The sequence below is a fragment of the Gopherus flavomarginatus genome, chromosome 12, assembly GCF_025201925.1.
Source record: "Gopherus flavomarginatus isolate rGopFla2 chromosome 12, rGopFla2.mat.asm, whole genome shotgun sequence".
Lineage (NCBI taxonomy): Eukaryota > Metazoa > Chordata > Testudines > Testudinidae > Gopherus > Gopherus flavomarginatus.
Window position 1 is genome coordinate 7,759,623 of NC_066628.1, and position 12,808 is coordinate 7,772,430.

The window sequence follows — 12,808 nt, forward strand, 5'->3', positions numbered from 1 at the left end:
GCTCAGCTCCCTGGGCTGCACCTCTCTGGCTCTGGCTGGGGGTACTCTGCTCCCAGCCCAGCTCTGCTCTCTCCTTAGCAGCTCCTGCCCTGCTCTGGCCCTGCCAGCTCCAGCTCACACAATGGATGGGACCCCAGGCTCCTGACTCCCTCATTGACCTGCCTGCCCTATCAATCAGGCTGACCTGGAGTGCTGACCCCTTCCCACTGTCAGACTCAGGATCTTGATTTCCCATTCACCCTTCCCCTTTCTTTTGGTGCTAAGGGAGGGCCAACCAACCCTCTGTCCCACTAAGTTTCAGTGGGGGGCCAACAGTTCCCTTACCCAGAGACACATCAAAATCATAATTTCTTTATTGCTCGCTAGTTAAGTCTGCTGCTGTGAAAAATGATATTTGTATGTTTGTTCTTATTTTTCCCAGCCTCTCAGCTAGCTACTTCGATTGCCAACTTGGCAATATTTAAAAACCGGACACTCCAGCAGGAGTGTGGAATGTCCCCTGCCCCACCTCTTTCCCCTGAGGTCCCACCTCTGCCCCACCTCTTACCCCCGAGGCCCTGCCCCAACTCTGCCTCTTCCCCCATCAGTTTTCCTTCCAAGGTTCTGCCCTCCCCCATCAACTCCTCTTCTCCCCCTCCCTGCCTAGGTCAGGAGGGACTTGCCTATGGAGCCAGGGCTGGGAGTTGCAGCTGCTCAATGCAGCTGCTCAATGCAGGTAGGAGACAGCCCCGGTTGAGTAGGGTCTGGTGTGAGTGATGACCCAGAGCCCCCCACCCACAGTAACTAGACTTTGGGTGTCCAGTCAGTAGATCCGACCGCAAACTGTTAGGTCTCCTTTTTTTACTGGACTTTCTGGTCGAAAACTGGGCGCTTGGCCACCCTAGCAGCACCCAATGTGCAGTAAGTACTGGGAACACATCGGGGACAACTTCTGCTTTCTGATGTGGGGGGGGGGTGTCATAAATAGATAGCTAAGGGTAAATGTCTCTTTTACCTGAAGCACCTGACCAGAGGACCAATCAGGAAACCGGATTTTTTCAACTTTGGGTGGAGGGAATTTTGTGTCTGAGGTCTTTGTTTTCTGTCTGCCTGCTTTCTCTGAGCTTTGGAGAAGTAGTTTCTGCTTTCTAATCTTCTGTTTCTAAGTGTAAGGACAAAGAGATAAGATAGTAAGTTATATGGTTTCTTTTCTTTGGTATTTGCATGAATATAAGTGCTGGAGTGCTTTGATTTGTATTCTTTTTGAATAAGGCTGTTTATTCATATTTCTTTTAAGCAATTAACCCTGTATTTTGTCACCTTAATACAGAGAGACCATTTGTATGTATTTTTCTTTCTTTTTTATATAAAGCTTTCTTTTAAGACCTGTTTGAGTTTTCTTTTCTGGGAAATTTCCGGGAAATTGAGTCTGTACTCACCAGGGAATTGGTGGGAGGAAGAAATCAGGGGGAGATCTGTGTGTGTTGGATTTGCTAGCCTGATTTTGCATTCCCTCTGGGTGAAGAGGAAAGTGCTTTTGTTTCCAGGACTGGGAACGGAGAGGGGGAGTCACTCTGTTTGGATTCACAGAGCTTGTGTCTGTGTATCTCTCCAGGAGCACCTGGAGGGGGGAAGGGAAAAAGGATTATTTGCCTTTGTTGTGAGACTCAAGGGATTTGGGTCTTGGGGTCCCCAGGGAAGGTTTTTCAGGGGGGACCAGGGTGCTCCAAAACACTCTAATTTTTTGGGTGGTGGCAGCAAGTACCAGGTCCAAGCTGGTAACTAAGCTTGGAGGTTTTCATGCTAACCCCCATATTTTTGGACGCTAAGGTCCAAAATCTGGGACTAAGGTTTGACATGGTGTGCAGTGGTGGGATAGAATCCAGAAGCCAGTAGGAATATTATATTTTTCTTTTCTCTGCTAGGGACTTTTTAGCAGAGAGAGTTTGGTTTTAAAAAGAAACCAGAGAGAATTTTTTTCTGCTCTCTCTGGCAGTTTGTGGCTTGCATATTAAGCAAGAAGCCATTAAGGAGCTGTTACAGGTCTTTTGTCATGCAATAGCTCTCCCATTGAGAGTCATTACCAGCACTATATACATGCAAATAAAGTGGTTTTTCAGGTTTACTTAACATTGAAGATTAGCTAAAGGCACTGTTGCTAGGCAGACTTCAGGAGGCAACAGAGAACCTGCAGTTCAGAAGATAAACACCGGAGGGCACCCCAACACAAGAAAACAGGAACCATGACTTCTAAGGCAAAAATTGAGGCCGAAGAACAAATCAAAGAAGCTGAACACAGGCGAGAGATGGAAAAACACAAACAGGAACTAGAAATAAAACAAAAAGAGATGGAGCTGAAAGAAAAGGAAGAAAGCATCAAACTGGCAGCCTACCAAAGAGAACAGGCAGCCAAAGAGGCAGCACACAAAAGAAAACTAGAAGAAGAAGAGGTGGCCCACCGAAGGAAACAAGCAGAAGAAGAGTTGGCCCACCGCCGAGACATGGAAAAACAACAAAAAGAAAATGAAGAGAAGGAAAAACAGAGAAAACATGAACTGGACTTGGCAAAAGCTGGGCTGCATGTGCCAGCCAACCCTAACAACCCGGCGCCAATTATTGCTCCACAGCACAGGAAATTTCCCACCTACAAGGCAGGGGATGACACCGAGGCCTTCTTGGAAAATTTTGAAAGAGCCTGTCTTGGGTACAGCATCCCCGAAGACCAGTACATGGTAGAATTAAGGTCACAGCTCAGTGGACCTTTAGCAGAGGTGGCAGCTGAAATGCCTAAGCAGCAAATGAATGACTATAAACTTTTTCAAACCAAGGCCAGATACAGAATGAGGATAACCCCAGATCATGCCCGTCGGCGCTTCAGAACCCAAAAGTGGAAACCAGATGTGTCATTTCCCAAACACGCCTACTACGTTGCAAAAAACTATGAGGCCTGGATATCAGGACATAATGTTAAAACCTTGGAAGAACTGCACCTCCTCATACAAATGGAGCAGTTCTTGGATGGTGTTCCTGAAGACATCAAACGGTACATACAAGATGGAAAACCCAAAGGTCTCGCTGAGGCGGGGGGAGATTGGAGCCAAATGGATGGAAGTGGCAGAAAGCAAGAAAGCTACTGTCAAGGGGAACGAATACCCCAGGGGGCACACCGACCATAAACCCTACAACCAAGGACAGTCAAAGACCCCACATACAACCCAAGTAAAGCCACAGACGCCCTACTCTTCCACCTCACCAGTCTCCAGTAACTCACCTCGGCCCAGTGACCCATCAGATGGAAGATGCTTTAAGTGTAATGAACTGGGACGTATCAAGGCCAACTGTCCAAAGAACACCATGCGAGTGCAATTCATTACACCACCATCACACCAAAGATCCCCAGGCCCAGATGCCTCTCAAATACCCTTGGAGCGAAGGGAAAATTTGAGAGTGGGCGGAAAGAAGGTTACTGCGTGGAGAGACACGGGAGCACAAGTGTCAGCTATCCACCAATCCTTCGTTGACCCCAAATTCATCAACCCAAAGGCCAAAGTTACAATTTACCCCTTCATGTCACAAGCTGTAGACTTGCCTACAGCTCAACTGCCTGTCCAGTACAAAGGCTGGTCAGGAATGTGGACTTTTGCAGTCTATGACAATTATCCTATCCCCATGCTACTGGGGGAAGACTTGGCCAACCAGGTGAGGCGGGCCAAGAGAGTGGGAATGGTTACACGTAGCCAAACCAGGCAAGCTTCCAGACCTATTCCTGTTCCTGAGCTGTCCACAGAGGCCCCGTCTGTGTTACCAGAGACCCAGACAGAAGTAGTGGATCCAGATTCCATGCCAACCACTGAAACAGCCACAGCACCTCCAGTCCCAGACCCGGAACTGGAACAGCAACCAGCACCAGCAATTGCAACCCCATCTTCAAACTCAACGCCAGAGGGCGCCAGCGAGCCACAACTGGCAGAAGCAACAGACAGCCATACCCAAAAGGCTCAGCCAGAGCCTGAAATACCCTCAGGTGCACCAGCGGAGAGCGGTTCACCAGCAACGGAAACAACCCCATCACCTACATCGCTTCCAGAGGGACCAAGCCCAAGTCCACAGTCTGAGGAAGAACTGGTGACTCCAGCCTCAAGGGAACAGTTCCAGACTGAGCAGGAAGCAGATGACAGCCTTCAGAAAGCGTGGGCGGCGGCATGGAGCACCCCACCGCCTCTCAGCTCTTCTAATCAATCCCGGTTTGTTATAGACCAAGGACTTTATACAAGGAAATTCTTTCTGGTGGACACCGGGAAGAATGGCAGCCGCAAAAACAGTTGGTGGCTCCAACTAAGTACCGGGGGAAGCTCTTAAGCTTAGCCCATGATCATCCCAGTGGCCATGCTGGGGTGAACAGAACCAAAGACAGGTTGGGGAAGTCCTTCCACTGGGAGGGGATGGGCAAGGATGTTGCCAAGTATGTCCGGTCTTGTGAGGTATGCCAAAGAGTGGGAAAGCCTCAAGACCAGGTCAAGGCCCCTCTCCAGCCACTCCCCATAATTGAGGTCCCATTTCAGCGAGTAGCTGTGGATATTCTGGGTCCTTTCCCAAAAAGACACCCAGAGGAAAGCAGTACGTACTGACTTTAGTGGACTTTGCTACCCGATGGCCGGAAGCAGTAGCTCTAGGCAACACCAGGGCTAACACTGTGTGCCTGGCCCTAACAGACATCTTTGCCAGGGTAGGTTGGCCCTCCGACATCCTTACAGATTCAGGGTCTAATTTCTTGGCAGGGACCATGGAAAAACTGTGGGAAACTCATGGGGTGAATCACTTGGTTGCCACCCCGTACCACCATCAAACCAATGGCCTGGTGGAAAGGTTCAATGGAACTTTGGGGACCATGATATGAAAATTCATCAACGAATTCTCCAATAATTGGGACCTAGTGTTGCAGCAGTTGCTGTTTGCCTACAGGGCTGTACCACATCCCAGTTTAGGGTTTTCACCATTTGAACTTGTGTATGGTCACGAGGTTAAGGGACCATTACAGCTGGTGAAGCAGCAATGGGAGGGGTTTACGCCTTCTCCAGGAACTAACATTCTGGACTTTGTAAGCAACCTACAAAGCACCCTCCAACACTCTTTAGCCCTTGCTAGAGAGAACCTAAAGGATGCTCAGGAAGAGCAAAAGGCCTGGTATGACAGACATGCCAGACAATGTTCCTTCAAGGTAGGAGACCAGGTTATGGTCTTGAAGGCGCAACAGGCCCATAAGATGGAAGCATCATGGGAAGGGCCATTCACGGTCCAAGAGCGCCTGGGAACTGTAAACTACCTCATAGCATTTCCCAATTCCTCACTAAAGCCTAAAGTGTACCATGTTAATTCTCTCAAGCCTTTCTATTCCAGAGATTTACAAGTTTGTCAGTTTACAGTCCAGGGAGATGATGCTGAGTGGCCTGACGGTGTCTACTACGACGGAAAAAAATACGGTGGCGTGGAAGAGGTGGACCTCTCAACCACCCTGGAATGTCTGCAGCGGCGACAAATCAAGGAGCTGTGCACTAGCTTCGCCCCATTGTTCTCAGCCACCCCGGGACGGACTGAACGGGCATACCACTCCATTGATACAGGTAATGCTCACCCAATCAGAACCCCACCCTACCCGGTGTCTCCTCATGCCCAAGCTGCTATAGAACGGGAGATCCAGAACATGCTACAGATGGGTATAATCCGCTCATCTACCAGTGCATGGGCATCTCCAGTGGTTCTGGTACCCAAACCAGATGGGGAAATACGCTTTTGCGTGGACTACCGTAAGCTAATGCGGTAACTCGTCCGGACAACTATCCAATGCCACGCACCGATGAGCTATTGGAGAAGTTGGGACGTGCCCAGTTCATCTCTACAATAGACTTAACCAAGGGGTACTGGCAAGTACCGCTAGATGAACCTGCCAAGGTGAGGTCAGCATTCGTCACCCATGCGGGGGTGTATGAATTCAATGTCCTTCCTTTCGGCCTTCGAAATGCACCCGCCACCTTCCAGAGGCTGGTAGATGGTCTACTAGCAGGACTGGGAGAATTTGCAGTTGCCTACCTCGATGATGTGGCCATTTTTTCAGACTCCTGGCCCGAACACCTAATACACCTGGAAAAGGTCTTTGAGCGCATCAGGCAGGCCGGACTAACTGTTAAGGCCAAAAAGTGTCAAATAGGCCAAAACAGAGTGACTTACCTGGAGCACCAGGTGGGTCGAGGAACCATAAACCCCCTACAGGCCAAGGTGGATGCTATCCAAAAGTGGCCTGTCCCAAGGTCAAAGAAACAGGTCCAATCCTTCTTAGGCTTGGCCGGATACTACAGGCGATTTGTACCACACTACAGCCAAATCGCTGCCCCACTGACCAACCTGACCAAGAAGACCCAGCCAAATGCAGTTAAGTGGACTGATGAGTGTCAAGAGGCCTTTACCCAACTTAAGGCAACGCTCATGTCTGACCCTGTACTCAGGGCCCCGGACTTTGACAAGCCATTCCTAGTAACCACGGATGCATCTGAGCGTGGTATAGGAGCAGTGCTCATGCAGGAAGCAACAGATCACAACTTCCATCCTGTCGTGTTTCTCAGCAAGAAACTGTCTGAGAGGGAAAGTCACTGGTCAGTCAGTGAAAAGGAATGCTATGCCATTGTGTACGCCCTGGAAAAGCTATGCCCATATGTTTGGGGACGGCGGTTCCAACTACAAACTGACCATGCTGCACTAAAGTGGCTTCATACTGCCAAGGGGAACAACAAGAAACTTCTTCGTTGGAGTTTAGCTCTCCAAGATTTTGATTTTGAAATTCAACACATCACAGGAGCTTCTAACAAAGTTGCTGATGCACTCTCCCGTGAGAGTTTCCCAGAATTCAGTAGTTAAAAAGTGTTCTTAAAATGTAGAAGTCTGTTAGTTATATACTTAGTAGTATATGTAAAGGTGCATGTGTTGTAGTAATCTGTTTATTTTAAAGTTCTAGAAGGAAATCGCCGCCAGTGAGCTTCCCCACTGTCTGCAATTTGGGGGGCGTGTCATAAACAGATAGCTAAGGGTTAATGTCTCTTTCACCTGAAGCACCTGACCAGAGGACCAATCAGGAAACCGGATTTTTTCAACTTTGGGTGGAGGGAATTTTGTGTCTGAGGTCTTTGTTTTCTGTCTGCCTGCTTTCTCTGAGCTTTGGAGAAGTAGTTTCTGCTTTCTAATCTTCTGTTTCTAGGAGACAGCCCCGGTTGAGTAGGGTCTGGTGTGAGTGATGACCCAGAGCCCCCCACCCACAGTAACTAGACTTTGGGTGTCCAGTCAGTAGATCCGACCGCAAACTGTTAGGTCTCCTTTTTTTACTGGACTTTCTGGTCGAAAACTAGGCGCTTGGCCACCCTAGCAGCACCCAATGTGCAGTAAGTACTGGAACACATCGGGGACAAACTTCTGCTTTCTGATGTGGAGGGGGGGGGGGAAAGGGAAGTAACTGGGGGCAGCCGGATTAGACTCAGTTCTGACCAGTAGGGAAGAATTCATTCATCTAGAGGAAATTACTATAAGGTGGGTGCACAACTGGTTGAAAGACTGTACTCAGGGTAGCTTTCAATGATCTGGTGTCAAACTGGGAGGGGAATGCTGGGGGGGACGAGAATCCCCAGGTGGCTCACCCTGCTCTTTGCAGGGAATGGGAAGTGGAGAGGGGTGAAGCCCACCCAGAGCTTGTGGGGCAGTCAGACTCCTAGGAGGCCCCTCTTAGGTTGGTGGAAGGGCTCCTGGTGAGGACACGCCCCACTGACCCAAGGAGGGTAGTGTGGACATCAGCTACTGCAGAAATTGCTGTGGTGGCTGTAAGTCAACCTAATATATGTAGACTTTGGCTTGGCATGTAGACATATCCTTACAAGCAAAAGGATTTCTCTCACACAAAAGGTTTCAGCAGTCCCTGCTCACTAGGAAGCCTTCCAGCTAGGACCACTCCCCCTCAGTTCAAGGAGGCTCCTATTGTCTTTCAAGTGATCTTGCAACTGTAAGTAGAGATGAGGGAGGGGAGGTGGCCAGAGGCCTTTTCCCCCTCTTCTTAGACTCAGACCCTTTATAGTGGAAAATCCTTTGCTGGGGGATGTCGTCAACCACTGCTTGCATCTTGCTTGCTCCACTGTCCACTCATTTGCTCTGGCACCGGCTGCCTTGCCAGCCACTCACAGCTCTACTTACCACCGCACCAGCTGCTCAGCCAGTTATTGGCTCGCCACCCCACACTCTCTGGGACATCTTCAAGTCATACCACTTAGCACAGGGCTCAATGATTTCAGATGCTAGTTGGGGAGCCTCACTGGTAGCACAGACAGGGCAGTCTATGGTATCAGAGAAGCTCTCCCAACAAAGATCTAATGATTAGACCTGACAATCAGTGATTGCAGATCTGTTGGTATGCAACAAAACTCCCCATTGAATCTTAATCAACTCTATGATTACATAGTGGACCCAGAAAAAATTAGATTGCAGCCAAGGCTTATAACATCTAGTACAAATATCTCACCACCCTCTCACACCTCCACTAGTCTTTGGCACCAACATCTCCCGCCCAGCAAGGGCAGTTGAGTTGAGGGGGAGCCCCTCACTCAGGGTATTTCAAGCACAGTTCTGCTGCCCTTGATTCACACAACAATGATAACAACACTTTAGTACCTCTGCCCCCAATAACAAACTGACTTGTGATCCAATACCAGCCAAAAGGAATCATTTGGGCAAAGCAGCCCCATTATGCTGAGCGCGGAGGCAGGGTGGGTGTGTCCATGCAAACACGGGCAGCTCCTGAAGTCCGTTTCCCCAGCTCATCAGTAAGTGTCAGGAGAGAGCTCATTCAGACCCTACTTACATTGAGAATGTCCTGGTTTGGTTGAAGGCACCTCTACACAGCACCTGGGAGGTGTGATTCCCAGATGGGGTGCATGTAAACATGCTGATACTGCTGGAGCGAACACACTACCAATAGCAGTGAGGCTGCAGCAGCAAGAGGACGGATTGGACTAGCTGCTGGAGGAGAAGCAGCTCCAATGTCTCCAGGAAGGAGAATCCCAGTGGTGCAGGGGGGCTGCAGCCAGCGCTCCAGGGCGCTCTGAACATCCCGTTAGTGTCAAAGGGACCCAAGTAGATAAAGTTACTTTTATGCAAAAGTCTTTGCATGATCTGGATCTAGGTTATGACAAAAGGAAGTAAGTGAATGAGACAAACCAACTGGAGTCTGAGGGTTGGGAGGGGGATGATGAGGGAAAAGTAAATCTCACTTACAGATTGTCTGTCCTGGGAAGCTTGTGAGGCTTCATGGATGTTGGTTCCATTGCTGGGAGATGCCTGAGTGAGAGACAAAAGAGATGGTTTCAGACCTTTTATATTAAATACCCGAGTGTGTCTCTGTCTATTTCGCTGCCATAATTAAAACACAGCTCTAGGAGTTCAGACTGGGGACGCTGTTCTAATTATGAAAGCCTTAATCTCACCTCTCTTCTCCTTTCCTCTTCCAGACACCTGCTGTCTGAACTGGAGAGAAAAGGGGGAAATCCCTAGGACCATTCAGACAGGGTGAGATTTTAGGAGAAGGTTGTCTTTAAATTATGAGAAAATTCCAGTGCAAACATCTCCATGGGATTGTAGCTAAAGTTACCAACCAAAGCGACAGTGGCCAGGACACAAAGCCCTAAAACTAGCCCATTTAGCAGTGAGGAGATCCAGGCACACTGCAACAGGGAAGACCAGGGGCCAGGGTGGTAAGGCCACTGAGGCCTGCCCATTTTTTAACATGGGCACAGTTTGGGGGCAGGAGGCCACTGCAAGCCTTGGGCACGTGTGGGGTGTTACAGGCAGTGGTTGTGCTTCAGGCAGGGCAGCTGATCAGCTCCTCCCCATGACGAACAGCCCCTGCCAGCGGTGCCAGCTTCTTCCCAGTGCCAGCCCCTCTCTGTGGCCCCCCCTGCACAGGCTGGGGGGAGGGGTTGACTTTAGGGTGCACAGGCTGTGCTGTGCTGGGGCCCTATGTCCCGGGCCCCAGAATGGGGGTGGATTTCACCTCCCCAACCCCCCTGCACTGCATGTGCAGAGAACCCAGTTTTGGGGGTGCAGTGAATGGCACTCAGGGTGACTGACCAAGTCACTCAGGGATTGATCCAAAAGCCTTTTATGTGATTGGGAATCTTTCCTCTGCTTTCAAGAGGCACCAGACCAGGTCGTGGGATCTTCTTGTGCTTTGGGGTCTATGCTGGCGAAAGAAGTTTATTAACAGTCAGGTTATCGGCATCTCTGGGGAAGTGGCTGGTGACGGATTCTCAGTCATTGTTTGACACCAATTACTAAGATCCATTGTACTTTGAATAATAATTTTGATTGTTCAACCCCCAGTGACCACCCAATCAGCATCTTCACTGACATGAGCTGTAAAATATCTAAGGGACACAGCCCTGAGAACCTGTCCCTTTGCCTTTCTCACCACCGCTGGATTTCCATGTCTGCTCCCAGGTGGCTGCCCCCCCAGACTCTCCCAGGCCCCCTCTGTCTGTCCCCAGATCCCCCTCCTGCAGCCAGGCTGGACAAGTGGCCTGAGAGCCTTGGGACAGGAGAGTCTCTGGTTAGCCCATCCCTGTACAGCGCAGGAGCCCCCAGCGCTAGCTCCCCTCACACCCGCTGCCATCTGCAGAGAGCCAAGAGTCCCGGAGAGCTGGAGGGACTATTCAGGGAAACAGAAGCAGGAGCTGCCAGGCTCAGAACAGGTGTAATGGCTGCTGTCTTGGCCAGTGCACCCAGCACTGAACCAGGGACCCCTAGAGCTCTCTGTTTGTCCCACACCCTGTGCAGTTCAGGACCCCTAGTGCCAGCTCCCCTCACACCCGCTGCCCTTGCCATTGGTCCCCAGCCCATACCTGGTGGGGAGGAGATTGGTCTCAGTCCCTGGCCCTCTCTGCTGGGACTGACAAACAGGGAGAAAATGAGCGCAGGCCTTGCTGAGTGTGGTCGTGTTACAGGGTCACCTGCCCCACTAGGGCCCAGGCTGAGATCCCAGCACATTCCACAGGCCCCTGAGCTGCCATCAGATGGACTTTCAGCCTCGGTCCGTGTGGTGGTGGGGGGAGGAATTGGGTTATTGCCCTGTGGGAAGGAGGAGATTTAGCTGCCCACAGATAATTTTAACACTTCTAAAGCTTCAACTTTTTGAATCTCAGTGTCCAGTGTCATTAGTTATTGTCTGACCAAAATATTGTCTGATCCCCCACATAATTTCCCACAGCTCTGAAAATTTAAATTGGTAACAATTGGAATGAAATGCTGAAACCCAGATTTTTGTGCAACTGTGAAAATTTACAATAAATATAAAAATTGCTTAAAATGAGCCTTATCTGTCAAACTTATATATTATAAAAAAAAAAAGAATTCCAAGGAGTCTATCGCTCCTCGGACACACAGACCCTGCTCCTGCTGGCTCATCCTCACAGGGAGAGCTGACGTCCATGTGAAGCCCAAGTGACCCTCCCCACCAGCACAGGGGCTGATTGCCAGACCAGAGCCCTACTGGTAAATTTTTCAACACAACCTCCAGGACTGTAATCTTACAGGTAGGTCCCTTCCAACTGAACAAAGAGCAGGAGTCAGTTCCAAGAAGGGGAAACACCCGCTTGCTGCTGCAGGTGGGGCATAGTGTGAACTCAGGAATTTGAAACAAAGCCTGTTACGAATTGCCCAGAGGGAGCCATGGCTGCAGAGAGCCCCCGTGGAAAGTCTCCAGAAGGAAGCGACATGTCCCGTCTGTCTGGAGTATTTCACAGAACCTGTCAGTCCTGGAGTGTGGGCACAATTTCTGCCGAGCCTGCATCAGCCAGTGCTGGGAGGGATCCGATACAGCCAACCTCCTGCCCTCAGTGCAGAGAAACTGTGCAACAGAGAAACCTCAGGGCCCAACAGGCAGCTGGCAAACATGGTGAAGAAATCACCAAGCGACTGAGTTTACAGGCAGCAAAGGGAAGAGGAGGGGACGGGATGTGTGGGAAACACCAGGAGGCTCTGAAACTGTTCTGTGAAGAGGATCAAAGCCCCATCTGTGTGGGGTGCGACAGATCTCGCGGCTCACCGCACTCACAGGGTGGTTCCCATCCAGGAAGCCGCCCAGGAGTACAAGGTACAGATTTGCTGTCCAGTGTAATGAATAATAACTTTGGATTTGTATTACAGGTAATGGCATCACAAGTTTCCTGAGACAGGTGTAACTGTGTCACTCCTATGTGTGTAGCCTTCATTGCATGAAAAAAGGCTGTACAATAAATGATACTCCAGCCTTGCAAGAAAGGCAACAGAATTATTTAAAAATTTTCTGATGGTGGGAAAGTTTTCTCTGAGCAGCTGAATCATTTTCAAAACCAGTTCCCACCAGTAACTAAGGGAACTCTCTGCAGACGGGAAGTTATTAAATGACCAGTGAGGTTTGATTCACAAGAGTTGCAGGCCAGGTCTATGGGAGTGCTGCCTTCAGACTGGAGAAGGGGGAGTTACAAGCTGTGGCTGTTATTACTGATTGGATCACAGTGTTTATTATCGTTATTGGCATCCCAGCAGCCCCTACAGCCCCCAGATGAAATCTGACCTCAATTGTGGAGTGCCCCGTAGAAAACCCAGTGAGGGACAATCCCTGCCTGAGCCATTTACAGTCTAACTCAGGGTGGGCAAACTACGGCCTGTGGGCCACATCCAGCCATAGGTCCATCCTGCGCGTTCCTCTAAGCTCCTGGCTGAGGAGGCTAGCCCCTCCCCACTCCATGTTGTCCCACCCCTGGTC